Source organism: Orycteropus afer, unplaced genomic scaffold (genome assembly GCF_000298275.1).
Source record: "Orycteropus afer afer isolate SDZICR_OR568_19922 unplaced genomic scaffold, OryAfe1.0 scaffold00030, whole genome shotgun sequence".
NCBI classification, from domain to species: Eukaryota; Metazoa; Chordata; class Mammalia; order Tubulidentata; family Orycteropodidae; genus Orycteropus; species Orycteropus afer.
The window spans coordinates 6,266,951-6,282,908 of NW_006921617.1; the positions used below are offsets into that span (position 1 = coordinate 6,266,951).

Below are 15,958 nucleotides of genomic sequence, written 5' to 3' on the forward strand. Positions count from 1 at the left end.
AAAAAAAAAAAAAAAAAGAAGCCCTAGTAGTACAGTGGTAAAGCTTCTGGCAGCTAAATGAAAAGTCTGTACTTCAAACCCACCAATGACTACCTGGGAGAAAGATGGCAATCAGTTTCTGCAAAGATTACAGCCTTGGAAACCATGTGGGGTAGTTCTATTCTGTCCTATAGGTCACTATGAGTCAGAAGAGACTTGAAGGCAAGAAAAATAGTAGTCACAGAAATAAAAAGAAAGAGGTATAATTTGTTTCAATAATATAACTTAGTTAACCCAATATTTTCAGAAAATCAAATGATATATTGCATTGGGCTGCAATAGACATCTTTAAAGTGCTAACAAGCAAAGATGTCCTTTTGGTTACTAAGATGCTCCTGACCCAAGCCATGGTACTTTCAATTGCCCCTTATGCATGTGAAAGCTGAACAATAAAAAAGGAAGACCAAAGAAAAATTGACGTATTTGAATTGTGGTGTTGGCATATTTTCTGGTTAACTAGTGCCACTCTGACAGGAAACATACCACAAACGGAATGGCCTTAACAAACAGGAGTTTATTCTCTCACAGTTTGGAGACTTTAAGTACAAGTTCAAAGTGCCAGGCTCTAGGGGCTGGGTGAAAGCCCCCTCAACCTTGGGGTCCAGCTCTGCCTCCTGCTCCGGGCCCCCTGGAGCTAGAGGCATTTCTTCACTCAGACAGCTGCTGGCTGCTGAGGCTGAGAAGCCCCAAGGTTGACAAGTAAAAAGGCACAGTCCTGATGTTACCAATCCACACGGCAGGCCATTAACTTAAGTCCACTGTAAGTCCCAAGGTCGGCAGAACATAGCAGGCTGCTGAGCAATGACATGGCTACAGGCAGGGTCCAAGCATGCCAAAGGCTAGAGACCCTTCTCAAAGCTTCTCCTTATATACAGGAAGCTACTCAGCTGCTTGTGGTAGATCCCACTATGGAGCTGATTGCCAGTCTCATCATGGGGAATAACAACCACCAGCTGCCCAGCCACTCAACCAGACCCAGCCAAGCTGACACACAAACATAACTACCACAGCAAAGAATATTGAATATAACGTGGACTGCCAGAATGAAGAAATCTGTCCTGGAGGAAGTACAACCAGAATGGTTCTTAGAAGTGAGGATGGTGAGACTTCACTTTGTTTACTTTGGAAATGTTACTGGGAACAACCGATACCTGGAGAAAGGCATCATGCTTGGTGAAGTAGAGGGTCACTGAAAACCCTCAGTGCAATGGAACGACACAGTGGCTGCAACATGGCTCATACACAGCAATGATTACAAAGATGGTACAGGGATGAGTAATGTTTGGTGTGTTATACGCAGGGTTGCTATGAATTCAAGCCAACTGCATGGCACCTAACAACAACGACAACCCAATATATCTAAAGTATTTTCATTTCAATATGTAATTAATATTTTTAAATATTAATTATTTTACTTCTTTTCATACTAAGTCTTCAAAATCCAGTGTGCATTTTACACTTCTAGCACATCTTAATTTGGAAACTTTTCAAGTGCTCTCAATAGCCACATGTGGATAGTACTGATCTAGAATGTCTAAACCCTACACTTAAAATTACTGGAAACCATTTTTTTAAAAAAAAGTTCTCTACATAATAATTTGGAGAACATTTTACCTTCCCAACAAGCTAATATGAAAAGTTCTTTGTAGGAAGGCCACTGTGAGAGAGAAAATGCTTTCAGTAGTCTAGTGTGGAGTAGAAGCAGCCTTTAGGGTAGAGGGTGGTGTCAGTTTTCGGAGAGGAACTCTGCACATTAGAAAAAGGTAGTACTTTGATATTAGTGAAAGGAAGAATCCAGGAGGGAGAAGAAAATGGACTGAGAGTTAAGTAGGGGATAGGTTAGGTGCATGGTAAGGCATTCCCTATAGTCCTTGCGAATGAGTCTTCAGGAAATTCTATGTTATTTTAACATGATTTTGTATTACTGGATTTTTATTTTAATGATGTTAAAAGTGGGGAAAAGCTTAGAACAGAGAAGCAAGGAGCAAATATTTGGGTTACAGCAGTACGGTTCATAACTAATACCTAGATTAGAGATGTGGTTTAATATTAAAGTGAGGTTTAAAAATTATGACACTTCAGGAAAACTGTTTACTTTCTTAAAGTTTTGTGATTTGTCCTTTTTCTGCTTCTTGTATGGTTTGTGGTTAGAAACTTACATGTACTATGATTATTATCATTAGGATGGGAGTTTCCTGCCTCCCATCCTTCCCCCTTTGCTCAGATCTGGTATGGAAGGCTGGTAATGGAAGGGAGCCTCGGCACATTCGGCTCAGGGCAAAGAACGAGACAGATCCTCTGGAGGGTGGAGGCATCCTGACCTTCACCCCAGCTACATTCCTTCCCCTGGTGCCTTTCACAGCCTTAAATACCCTCTACATTCAGACAACTCCACACCTATGTCTCTGTTCAACTGTGCACTTGACATCTTCGTATCCAATAGGCATCTCAATCCAAATGCCAGAATGGAAGCCTTGATTTCCAGACTCCGCAAGCATGCTCCTATCACAGTCCCCATCCTACTGCAATGGCACTTCCATCTATCAAGTTACTAAGACCAAAACCTTAGAATCATTCTTTCTTTCTTTTGTCCCTACTCCACCTCTTTTTCTAGTCACTCCTCAGAAGGAAAGTTGGGCAATTTACTTCCATAGTGATACTGCCTCAGAAACCCAAGGAGGGGTCACTATGAGTCAGATCCAACTCGACAGCAGTGAGTCCCCCTCTTTTTCCCTCTCTCCAACCCCTGGTAATCACTAATCTTTTATCTCTGCATTTTTCCTATTCTAGATATTTCATATAAGTGGAATCAAGCAATATTTGTTCTTTTGTGTCTGGCTTATCTCACCTACATAATGTTTCCAAAGTTCATCCATATTGTACTATGTATCAGAACTGTATTTTAATTTATAGCTGAATTATATTACATTGTATATATATTCCATATTTTATTAATGCATTCATCTATTGATGGGCACTTGTGTTATTTTGGCTATTGTGAATAAGGCTGCAATGAATATTGACACACATGTTTGAGTTTTTCTTTCAGTTTTCTTGGGTTAATATCTAGCTCCTATGGTTATTCTAAGGAGCTGTGAAGGTGTAGTGGTTAAGGCATTTGGATGCTAACCAAAAGGCTCATGGTTTGAACCCACCAGCTGCTCCATGGAAGAAAGATGGGGCAGTCATTCTGCTTCCATAAAGATATACAGGGGTGGAAAAGCAATAAGGGTCGCTATGAGTCAAAATCAACTCAATGGCAGTGAGTTTTTTTAGTTTTACATTTAACTTTTTTAGAAGCTGCTAAACTATTTTCCATACCAACTGCACATTTTACATTCTTACCAAAATGTACAAGTGTCCCAGTCTCACCAACACTTATTTTCTGCCTTATTTATTTATTTAAATAATGCCCATAAGAGTGAGTATGAAGTGTATTTCATTGTGGCTTTGATTTGTATTTCTCTAATGAAGATGGCTTGAAGCACTTACTAATGAAGATCAAAAGCTACAGCCTTCAATATTACACCTTAACATAAAGGAAATGAAAATCCTTACGACAGGATCAAAAAAAACCAATATTATAGTAAATAGTGAAGAAAATGAAGTTGTCAAATATTTCATTCTTCTTAGATTAACAATAAATGCCCATGGAAGCAACAGTGAAGAAATTAGTTGACCAATTGTGTTAGGTAAATGTGCTACAAAAGACCCCTCTCTCTTTCTTTTTTTTTGGGGGGGGGGCTCCGGGACCAACAATCACCAGCTGCCCAAGGAACAAAAATAAATTACACTTCCAAAATCTCTTGATGTCGATTCCGCATGTAGAACAATAGAGATACCCTATGTGTGCAACTTCACGAAAGAAGTCCTTCTTTTTTTTTTTTTTTCAAAAGACCTCTCTTGAGTGTTAAAAATATCACTTTGAGGACTAAAGTGTCCCTGAACCAAGTCATGGTATTTTCCAATCACTTCATATACATGTGAAAGCTAGACAACTAAAAATGAAGAAATGAAGACTGAAGAAGAACTGGCACATTTGAATTGTGGTTTTGGTGAAGAATATTGAATATACCATGGACCACTAGAACAAACAAATGTGTCTTGGAGGAAATACAGCCAGAATCCTCCTTAGAAGGACGGACGGGGAGATGATCTCACTTACTTTGCACATCAGGAGGGAGCAATCCCTGGAGAAAAGCACTGTGCTTGGTAAAGTAGAAACAAAACAAAACCTGTTGCCAGCAAGTCTACTCCAACTTATAGCAAACCTAAAAGATGGAATATAAGATGTCTAAGACTATAAATCTTTGCAGAAGCAGACTGCCACATCTTTCTCCCATGGGGCATCTGGTAGATTTGAGCCACCAACCTTTCAGTTAGCAGCCGAGTGCTTAAGCACTGTGCCACTAGGAAAGGGTAAAGTAAAGGGTCAGCAATAAAAGAGAAAGATCCTCAATGAAATGGATTGACACAGTGGTTGTAACAATGGGCTCCAACATAGCAACTATTCTGAGGATGCTCAAGACAAGGCAATGTTTTGTTCTCTTATACGTAAGGTTGTTATGAGTCAGAACCATCTGTCCTCTCCGGATAACATGTCAAAAGTATGTGGGACAAAGTGTCACCATCCTTGCTTTTAAGGAGCATTCTGGCTTTTTCCAAGATGAATCGAACAGATCATTCTTCTGGTAGTCCATGGTATGTTCAGTACTCTTCACCAATACTTCATTTCAAGTGTATCAATTCTTCTTTAGTCTTCCTTATTCATCGTGTTGCTTTCACATGCATATGAGGTGATTGAAGACAACACGGTTTGGGTCAGGCACACTTAAGTCCTCAAAATGACATCTTTACTTTTTAACACTTTATTTCAATTCATATACATTTTGTTTTGTGATATATATTGCAATTGCCAAAATGCAACAGCACTCTTCTCACTTCCTCTCTGTGTTTACCATTTCCCCTTTTTCTTCTTTCCTATCCTTTCCTGCCTTCTGAGTTTTTTTCCCCAGGTAAATGCCACCCTTTTGATCTGATATGATTGACTGCTGTAATGAGTGTTGTTGTAGTTCCACACAATAAGCCTGGCTATCGTTTGGCTAAAAGTTGAGCTAGGGAAGTGAATTCAGTTCCAGGACTGAAAGATGTCTAAGGACCATGGTCTGTTTTTGTTTTTGGTTTCTAATACTTTACAGAGGTCTTTTGCAGCAAATTTGCTCAATGAAATATGGCATTTGTTTTCTTGACTGCTGCTTCCATTGGGTGTTGATTGTGGATCCTACTAAGATGAAATCCTTCATAACTTCAATATTTTCTCTGTTTTCCATGATGTTGCTTATTGGTCCAATTGTGAGGACTCTTGTTTTCCTTATATTGCGGTATAACTTATACTTTGATTTGTATCAGTAAGTGCTTCAAATCCACTTTGCTTTCAGCAAGCTAGGTTGTGTCATCCACATACTGCATGTTATTAATGAGTCTTTCCCCAATCCTCATGCCATGTTCTTCTTCATATAACTGAGCTTCTCAAATTATTTGCTTAGATTAATAAATATGGTATAAGGACAAAACCCTGACACACACCTTTCCTGATTTCAAATCACACAGGATCCCCTTCTCCTGTTTGAACAACTGCCTTTGGTTATGTACAGGTTCCTCAAGTACAAATAAGTTATTTAGAATTTCCATTCTTCATCATGTTATCCATAATTTGTTATGATCTACACGGTCGAAGGCTTTGCATAGTCAATAAAAAAAGGTGAACCTCTTTCTCTACCACTCGTCTGTCAGTTTGTCCTATAGCGGTGGCTGTGTGTTGCTGTGATGCTGGAAGCTATGCCTCTAGTATTTCAAATACCAGGAGGGTCACCCAGATGATGGCAGACAGGTTTCAGCAAAGCTTCCAGACTAAGACAGACTAGGAAGAAGGACATGGCAGTCTGCTTCTGAAAAAAATTGACCAGTGAAAATATCATGAATAGCTTCAGAACACTGTCTCATATAGTACCAGAAGAAGAGCCTCTGAAGTTAGAATGCACTCAAAATACAACTGGGGAAGAGCTTCCGCCACAAACTAGAATTGACCTTAATGACTTGGATGGAGCTAAGCTTTTGAAACCTTCATTTGCTGATGTGTCATGACTCAAAAGGAGAAGAAACATGGTAAACATCCATTAATAATAGGAACATGGAATGTGTAAAGTATGAATCTAGGAAAATTGGAAGTTGTAAAAAAGTGAAGTGAAATTTCTAGTATCCTCAGCATCAGTGAGCTAAAGTGGCTATTTTGAATCAAACAAATATATGCTCTACTGTGCCAGGAATGACAAATTAAAGAGGAATGACATCACATTTATCATTAAAAAGAACATTTCAAGACTGATCCTAAAGTACACTTTCAGTGAAAGGTTAATATCCATGAGCCTATAAGGAAGACCACTTAATATGACTATTATTCAAATCTACACAGTAATCACTAGTACCAAAATGAAGAAATTGCAGATTTTTACCAACTTCTGCAGTCTGAAATTGATCAAACATGCAATCAAAATACATTGACAATGGAATGCAAAAGTTGGAAATAAAGAAAAAGCATGACTAGTTGGAAAATAAGGCTTTGGTGATATGAATGAAGCCAGAAATCACATGACAGAATTTTGCAAGACCATCGACTTACTGATTGCAAATGTCTTTCTTCAACAATGTAAACGATGACTATACATGTGGATCTCACCCAATAGAACACACAGGAATCAAATCAACTGTGGGAGGAGATGATTGAGAAGCTCATTATCATTAGTCAGAACAAGGCCAGGGGCTGGCTGTGGAAGAGACCATCAATTGCTCATATGCTGCCTCAGAAACCCAAGGAGGGGTCTCTGTGAGTGGGGTTCGACTCAACAGCAGTGAGCTTTTAGAATTAGAAATTCCAACTGAAGCTGAAGAAAATTGAAACAATCCACAAGAGCCAAAGTACAACCCTGAGTTTATCCCACCTGAATTTAAAGATCATCTGAAGAATAGATTTGATGCCCTGAACACTAACCACCAAAGACCAGATAAGTTGTGAGATGGCATCAAGGACATCATTCATGAAGAAAGCAAAGGGTCATTAAAAAGATGGGAGAGAAAGAAAAGACAAAACAATGCCAGAAGAGACTGAATATTGTTTTGAACATAGAACAGCTAAACCAAAAGTATGAAATGAAAGAGCTGAATAAGAGATTTCAAAGGGCAGTAAAGTATTATTATGAAATGTGCAAAGAGCTGGAGTTAGAAAATAAAAAAAGAAGAATACATTCAACATTTTTCAAGCTGAAAGAACTGAAGATAAAAATCAAGCTTTGAGTTGCAATATTGAAGAATTCTATGAGCAAAATAGTGAATGATGCAGAAAACACCAAAGAAGATGGAAGGAACACAGAGTCACTATACCAAAAAGGATTGATCGATGTTCAATCATTTCAAGAGGTGGCATAAGATCAAGAACTGATCATATTAAGGGAAGCAATCCAAGCTGCACTGAAGACACTGATAAAAAACAAGGCTCCAGGAACTGATGAAATACCACTTGAAATGTTTCAACAAATGGACGCAATGCTAGATGCTCACTTGTCTATGCCAGGAACTTTGGAAGACAGCTACCTGGACAACTGCCTGGAAGAAATCCATATTCGTGCCCATTCTAAAGAAAGGTGAGCCAACAAGAGTGAAAATTATCACACAATATCATTAGTATCACAAATAAAATTTTGGCTGAAGACAATTCAAAATCAGTTGCAGCATACATTGACAGGGAACTGCCAGAAATTCAAGCAGGATTCGGAAGAGGATGTGGAAAGAAGGGCATCACTGCTGATGTCAGATGATCTTGACTGAAAGTAGAGAATACCGGAAACAGGTATACCTATGTTTTATTGATGATGCAAAGGCATTCAACTGTGTGGATCATAAGAAAATATGGATGACATTGCAAAGAATAAGAATTCCAGAACACTTAATTGTGCTTTTGTGGAACACGTACACAGATCAAGAAGCAATCGTTTGAACAGAACAAGGGATTTAAAATCAAGAAGGGTGTGTGTCAGGTTTGTATCCTTTCACTGTACATATTCAATCTGTTTGCTGAGCAAATTATACAAGAAACTGACTATATGAAGAAAAATGCAACATCAAGATTAGAGGAAGTCTCATTAACAACATGAGATGACACAACCTTGCTTTCTGAAAGCAAAGAGAGCTTAAAGCACTTACTGATGAAGATAAAAAACTACAGTCTTCAGTATGGATTACACCTCAACATAAAGAAAACAAAAATCCTCACAACTAGACTAATAAACAACATAATGATAAACAGAGAAAAGATTAAAGTTCTCAAAGATTTCATTTTACTAGTAAACACAATCAATGTCAATAGAAAAGCAACAGTCAAGAAATCAAATACCATATTGTATTGGACAAATCCGTTGTAAAAGACCTCTTTAAAGTATTAAAAAGAAAGATGTCACTTTGAAGACTAAGATGCACCTGACCCAACCTATGGTGTTTTCAATCGCCTCAAATGCATGGAAAAGTTGAATAACGAATAATGAAGACCAAGGAAGAACTGATGCCTTTGAATTATGATAATGGCAAAGAATACTGAATATATCATGAACTTCCAGAAGAATGAACAGATCTGTCTTGGAAAAAGTAAAGCCAGAATGGTGCTTAGAAGTGAGGATGGCAAGACTTCCCCTCATGTAACTTAGATGTGTTATCAGGAGGGACCAGTCCCTGGAGAAGGACATGATGCTTGGCAAAGTAGAGAGTCAGTGAAAAAGAGGAAGACCCTCAACAAGGTGGATTGACACAGTGGCTGCAACAATGTTTTCAAACACAGCAAGGACTGTGAGGATGATGCAGGGTCAGACAGGGCTTCTGTTGTACATAGGGTTGCTATAGTTGGAACTGACTCAATGGCACCTAACAACAACAGCAAACATCTTTCCGAAATTCTCTATTTTCAGCCACGAATCATCTAACATCAGCTGCGATATCCTTCCACATCCCCTTCTGAATCCAGCTTGAATTTCTGGCAGTTCCTAGTTGACATGCTGCTGCAGCCATTTTGAATTATCTTCAGCATAATTTTACTTGCATGTGATGTTAATGATACTGTTTGATAATACCCAATTTTTTGCATCACCTTTATTTGGAGTGAACACAGATTTTTTAGATTTACAAGAGTAAAATAAATGAAATCTCTCCCTCCTCCCTACTCCTTTAGTTGCAGCCTTGAAAGGACAACGATTTGTCCTTGAAATAAATGTTTAGCAAGTACAAAAAAGCTACAGGAGAGAAGAAATCCTAAGGAACATTATGTATTCTCCATGTCTCTTCCTTTAACAGGTTTCTGTATTTTTCCTTCATAGCACAAAACCATTGCCCTCTTCCTGTTGCTTCTCTTTACAGAGAGCATTGACCTGCTGCAGAAAAAAAAAAAAAAAAAAAAAAAACCTAAAGCACTCTTGCTCATCATAGGAAGTAATGGAGCAAGACAGCCCCGGCTTGAAGTGAGAAATCTTGAATTTTTTGCCTTGCCATCTCCTCCTCACTCCTCGATCTTGCCCCTCCTACTCTCATCCCAGGCCTTATAATTCAATTATTTTCCCTAGATGGATCAATTGTATGTTTCAATTATGATCTCCCAGTACATCCTACACTCCCACCACCTGATTGCCAAGATTCCTTCTGTAGAATCATATATCACACTGGAACAACAGGAGTGGCAAGGCACTACAAGTTAATGCCAATAAAGTCGCTTATGTGAACAGCACTTTGTACCCCACGCTTCCTCTTCTCCTCTGCCCAGTCCCTACCCCAAATAAAATGGGGCTTTGAAGCCGTTTAGTTACATTGGCTCTCTGTTCTCAAATCAAAAAATTATCTCTAAGTGAATTTTTCTCAGCAAACACTGCATTGTTCTGAAGCAAGGCTGCTAACCATTTCTATTAATATTTACATATTCAGAGGCTGTGGCTCTAATATCCAATTGGACGATGTTATGATCTATTTTGTGCAGTATGGCATATACCATCTCGAGTTACTGTTCATGCCACCTCCGTTAAAGGCAGTTTAGTCTCTCTGTCATGAGCCCTAGAATTCATGGCTTTATAACAGTCATAAAAATCCACGTATATTCCACGATGACAAAGCTGCACTCAGGGAGTGAATCTTTGTAGAAAATGAGAGGGACTTTGCTTACTGTTTCACAAACCAAAAATACTATTGTTTTCAAGACATTTTACTTTTTTTGCCCATCAAAATGAAAAATGGTTTAATTTAATTTCTTAAAAGAAATATGAGAAGCTGTATAGTCATTACTAAATCCTTTGCTAGGTTTTTTTTTTAATCATTTCATTTTAAGAAAACAAATTGTTGCCCATCAGGAATAAAATTATACTTGCATAAAAATTTTTCACGATCTTAGTGTGTGTTCATTTTGCCTACATTTTAATCCATGCCAAGCACTGCTTGTAAGTCTGTAACCACAGACATGCTTTTGTCTGCTAAGATAGAGGTTTTTTGTAGGCTCTTTTCCTGAGTCCTGATAATTGTTTGGGTCATAGGAAGCTAATGTTTATTTTTCATCTGTGTTAATTTTTGGATAATTAGCATAAGGAATTTATTAACACAGTATCAGTCAATTCAAATGTAGCCCCAAAATTAATAATTCAAAAGCCTTTGAGGCTACAAATTTAACTCCATCAAAGATAAAGTAATAGATAATTAAACTCATTGTGATTAAGTCTGTTTGAACTCACAGCACCCTATATGACAGAATAGAACTGCCCCATAGGGTTTACAAGCTTCAGTCTTTATGGAAAGAGATGGAAGTGTGGCTGGCTGGTGGGTTTAAATGGTGGACCTGACCTTTTGGTTAGTAGGTGAGTGCTTAACCACTGAGCCACCAGTGATCCTAATAGATGGTTAAGGATTCCAGAGATTCTGGGTCCAAGGGTCACGTTTCTCAGCCTCAGTCTTTCTTGTGCCTCTGGATTATCTCTTTCAGTAGTCCCTTATTTATCCACTCTTTCCTCTTGTTTCTGTCTACTGATTAAGACATACATATACAATTATTTTTTTCTTTTGAAGATAGTATGGATTTTGGTATTGTTTCTATGTGTGTATATGTTAATGTGAATAAGATGGGTATCTGTAGACAGAGGCCTATCTAAGGTATGGCAGGTATGGCACATGTCCTGGGAACCACTTGAGGGAGGTTGCTACTGAGCAGTTTCTATCACCCTGGTGTGGTCCAGCATCCTTCCGCAAGCATGGTAGACATCCAGAGGCATGACGGGAGAAAGCAGAGGGTGGTACAAGTCCAAGCCCAAGCCCAAGGGGGCGCCTCGGCAGAATGACATTCCTAGGCATCACAAATGTGAAAGTTGCCTGAGGCTCAGGGACAAGAAGGCTGACACCACTACTGTCAATGTCTGTAATTGTTGTTGGATGCCATCAAGTCGGCTCCGCTGCAGAGACCCTGTGTATAGCAGAATGAAACACTGCCTGGTCATGGGCCATCCTCACAATCCTTGCTACACTTGAACCCATCCTTACAGCCATTGTGTCAGCCCATCTTGTTGAGGGTCTTCCCCGTTTTGGTGGACCCTCCACTTTACCAAGGATAATATCCTTCTCTAGGGAATGGTCGGGAGGTTGGGCAATCCTACTTCCGTAGTGATACTGCCTCGGAAACCCAAGGAGGGGTCGCTATGAGTCGGGGCCGACTCGACGGCACATAACAACAACAACAACAGGGAATGGTCTCTTCTGATAACATGACCAAGTAGGCATCAATGTCTGTTTATTTTTAAATTGATGGGGAGGGGGTGGAGAGCACAATTTAAAGATTGCCTCTGGACACTTGTTACCCTTGCTACCCTTGCTATACCCCTGCAGAGGTACAGTATAAAATGAATACTGTCCTTAGTTTCTACCTATAGCTTCTCAACTAGTGTTGGGTGAGGAATCACAAAAGGTAAGCAAATGATTATTTGACTTTTTAATGTATATAACTCAGCAACCTCTTTACAATTCTATTGTATATGTAGCTTTTACATTTTGTTGTTAGGTCCCATCAAGTAGGCTCGGACTCACAGTAACCCTATGTACAACAGAATGAAATACTGCCCAGTTCTCTGCCATCCTCACAATCCCCACTACATTTGAGCCCATCATTGCAGCCACTGTGTCAATCCATCTTCTTGAGGCTCTTCCCCTTTCTCACTGACCCTCTACTTTACCAAGCATGGTATCTGTGGTATTAAGGTTACATGTCAACTTGGCTGGGCCTGGTTTTAAGTGGCCAGGCAGCTGGATGTAGTTATTCCTCATGATGAGACTGGTAATCAACTCCATGATGGAAACCACTGGAGCAGCTGAGCAGCTGCCTTAGGGATGTGCTCTGCTCCCAGTGTATAAGAAGAAGCTTTGAGAAAGGGCTCAGCAGCCTTTTGGCATGCTTGGACACTGGCTGTAGTTGCGTTCTCATTCAGCAGCCAGCCATGTTTCCTGAAGATCTTGAGATTGTTTCTGGACTTGAACTAATGGCCTGCCATGTAACTTGGTAATCTTGGGACTGTGCCATTTTATTTGCCAAGTGTGGGTTTGTTAGCCTCAGCAGCCAGCAGCTGCCTGAGTGAAGAGACACCTCTAGCTCCAATGGTCCAGGAGCAAGAGGCAGAACTGAACCCCAAGGTCAGAGGCTTTCACCAGCCCCTAGAGCTGGCACCTTGAACTTGGACTTCTAACCTCCTAAACTCTTATTCTAAGAGAATAAACTAGTGTTTGTTAAAGCCACTCTTTTGTGGTATCTTCTGTTAGAGTGGCACGAAGTAACCCAAACAATATCCTTCTCCAGGGAGTGATCCCTTCTGACAACATGACCAAAGTAGGTGAGAAGTCTGGCCATTCCTGCTTCCAAGGAGCACTCCTGCTACACTTCTTCTAGGACAGATTTTTTCATTCTTTTGGTAGTCAATGGTATTTTCAGGATTCTTGGCCAATACCACAAGCAAAGGCATTAACTCTTCTTCAGGCTTCCTTATTCTTTGTCCAGCTTTCACATGCATATGAGGCGATTGAATGTACCATAGTTTCTGTCAGGTACACCTTAGTCTTCAAAGTGACATCTTTGCTCCTTGATACTTTAAAGAGATCTTTTGCAGCACATTTGCCCAGTGCAATAAGATGTCTGATTTTTTGACTGCTGCCTTCATGGGTGTTGATTGTGAATCCAAGTAAGATGAAATCTCTGACAACTTCAAACTTTTCTCCATTTATCATGATGTTGCCTATTGGTGCAGTGGTGAGGATTTTCATTTTCTTTATGTTGAGGTATAATCCATACTGAAGACTGTAGTCTTTGATCTTCATCCATAAGTGCTTCAAGTCTTCTTCACTTTCAGGAACCAAGGTTGTGTCATCTGTATATCTCAGGTTGTTAATAAGTCTTCCTCCAAGCCTGATGCCATGTTCTTCTTCATATAGTTCAGCTTCTAGGATTATTTCCTCAGCATACAGGTCAAATAAATATAATGAAAGAATAGAACCATGACACATATCCTTCCTGATTGTAAACCATGCAGTATCTCCCCTTGTTCGAATCACTGCCCCTTGGTCTATGTACATGTTCCTCACAAGCACAATTAAGTGCTCTGGAATTCCTATTCTTCACAGCATTATCCATAATTTGCTATGATCCACACAGTCAAATGCCTTTGTATAGTCAATAAAACACAGGTAAACATCTTTCTGGTATTCTTTACTTTAAACCAAGGTCCATCTGACATCAGCAATGATATCCCTCATTCTACATCCTCTTCTGAATCTGGCTTAAATTTCTGGAAGTTCTGTGCCAATATACTACTGCAACCATATTTGAATTTTCTTCAGGAAAAATTTACTTGTGTGTGATATTAATGATATTGTTCAATAATTTCCACACTCAGATCACCTTCCTTTGGAATGGGCCCAATTATCCATTTCTTCCAGTCAGTTGGCCAGGTAGCTGTCTTCCAAATTTCTTGGCATAAATGAGGAAGCGTATCTGTACCTGTATCAGTGCTGTATCTGTTTGTTGAAACAATTTGATGGCTATTCTGTCAATTCCTGGACCCTTGTATTTCACCAGTTCCCTCAGTGCAGCTTGGAGTTCTTTCAATACCATTGGTCCCTGATCACATACTACCTCTTGAAATAGCTGAATGTCAGCCAATTCTTTTTGGTACAATTTTGTACAATTTTTGTACAATATTTGGTACAATTTATTTTTAGAGAAAAGTTCCTTCCATCTTCTTTTCATGCTTCCTGCATCATTCAATATTTTGCCCATAGAATTCTTCAGTGTTGCAAATTGAGGCTTGATTTTTTTTTTCTTCAGTTCTTTGACCTTGAGAAATGCTTAGTGTTTACTTCTCTTTTGGTTTTCTAACTCCAAGTCTTTGCATATTTCATTATACTTTACTTTGTCTTCTCAAGCTGCCCTTTGAAATCTGTTCAGCTCTTTTATTTCATCATTTCTTCCATATGCTTTAGCTATTCTCTGTTCTGTTCAAGAGCAAGTTTCAGAGTCCCTTCTGACACCCATTTTGGTATTTTCTTCCTTTCCTGTCTTTTTAATGACTTTTTGCTTTCTTCAGGTATGATGTTCTTGATGTCACCCCACAGCTCCTCTGGTGTTTGGTCATTGGTGTTTAGTATGTCAAATCTGTACTTCAGATGGTCTCTAAATTCAGATGGGATATAATCAGGTTGTATTTTGGCTCTTGTGCACTTGTTTTAATTTTCTTCAGCTTCAAATTTAACTTGCATGTGAACAATTGATGGTCTGTTCTACAGCAACCTCCTGACCTTGTTTTGACTGATGATATTGAGCTTCTCCATCACCTCTTTCCACAGATGTAGTCGATTTGATTCCTGTGTATTCCATCTGGCAAGGTCCACCCCCACAGTCTCCATTTATGTTGCTGAAAAAAGGTATTTGCAGTGAATAAGTCATTGGTCTTGTGTAATTTTATCATGCAAGGCATTATTTTCCAACTACTGATTATTCTTCTTTGTTTCCAACTTTTGCATTCCAATCACTAGTAATCAATACATCTTGATTGCATGTTTGGTCAATTTTAGACTGCAGAAGTTGGCAAAAATCTTCAATTTCTTCATCTTTGGCTTTAGTGGTTGATGCATACATTTGAATAATAGTAGTATTAACTGGTCTTCATTGTAGTCATGTGGATATTATCCTATCATTCACAGCATTGTACTTCAGGATAGATCTTGAAATATTCTTTTTGATGGTGAATGTGATGCCATTCCTCTTCAATTTGTCATTCCTGGCATAATAGATCATATGATTATCTGATTCAAAATGACTAGTACCAGTCCATTTCAGCTCACTAATGCCTAGGATATTGATCTTTATCTGTTCCATTTCATTTTTGACAACTTCCAGTTTTCCTAGATTCATACTTTGTACGTTCCATGTTCCAGTTATTAATGAATGTCTGCAGCTGTTTCTTCCAGTTTTGAGTCATGCCCCATCAGCAAATGAAGGTCCTGAAAGCTTTACTCCATCCATATCATTAAAGTCAACTCTGCTTTGATGAGGCAGCTCTTCCCTACTCATATTTTAAGCGTCATCCAACACGAGGGGCTCATATTCTGGCACTATATCAGACAATGTTTCACTGCTATTCATAAGATTTTCAGTGGGCACTGTTTTCAGAAGTGAATGGTCCAGTCCTTCTTCCTGGTCTGTCCTAGTCTGGAAGCTCCACTGAAAGTTGTTCACCATGGGTGACCCTGCTAGTATTAGAAATTCTTGTGGCATAGCCTCCAACTTTACAGCAACACTCAAGCCACCACAGTA

At 39.2% G+C, this 15,958-nt stretch overlaps 1 non-coding gene across 1 annotated transcript; it reads right to left on the reverse strand.

Moving 5' to 3' along the window:
• Positions 1-3,778: 3,778 nt before the first annotated feature.
• LOC122149527 lies at positions 3,779-3,916 on the reverse strand. Its single transcript, XR_006163178.1, has one exon. It is a non-coding gene; the product is annotated as a U11 spliceosomal RNA (small nuclear RNA).
• Between the last annotated feature and the right edge of the window lie 12,042 nt (positions 3,917-15,958).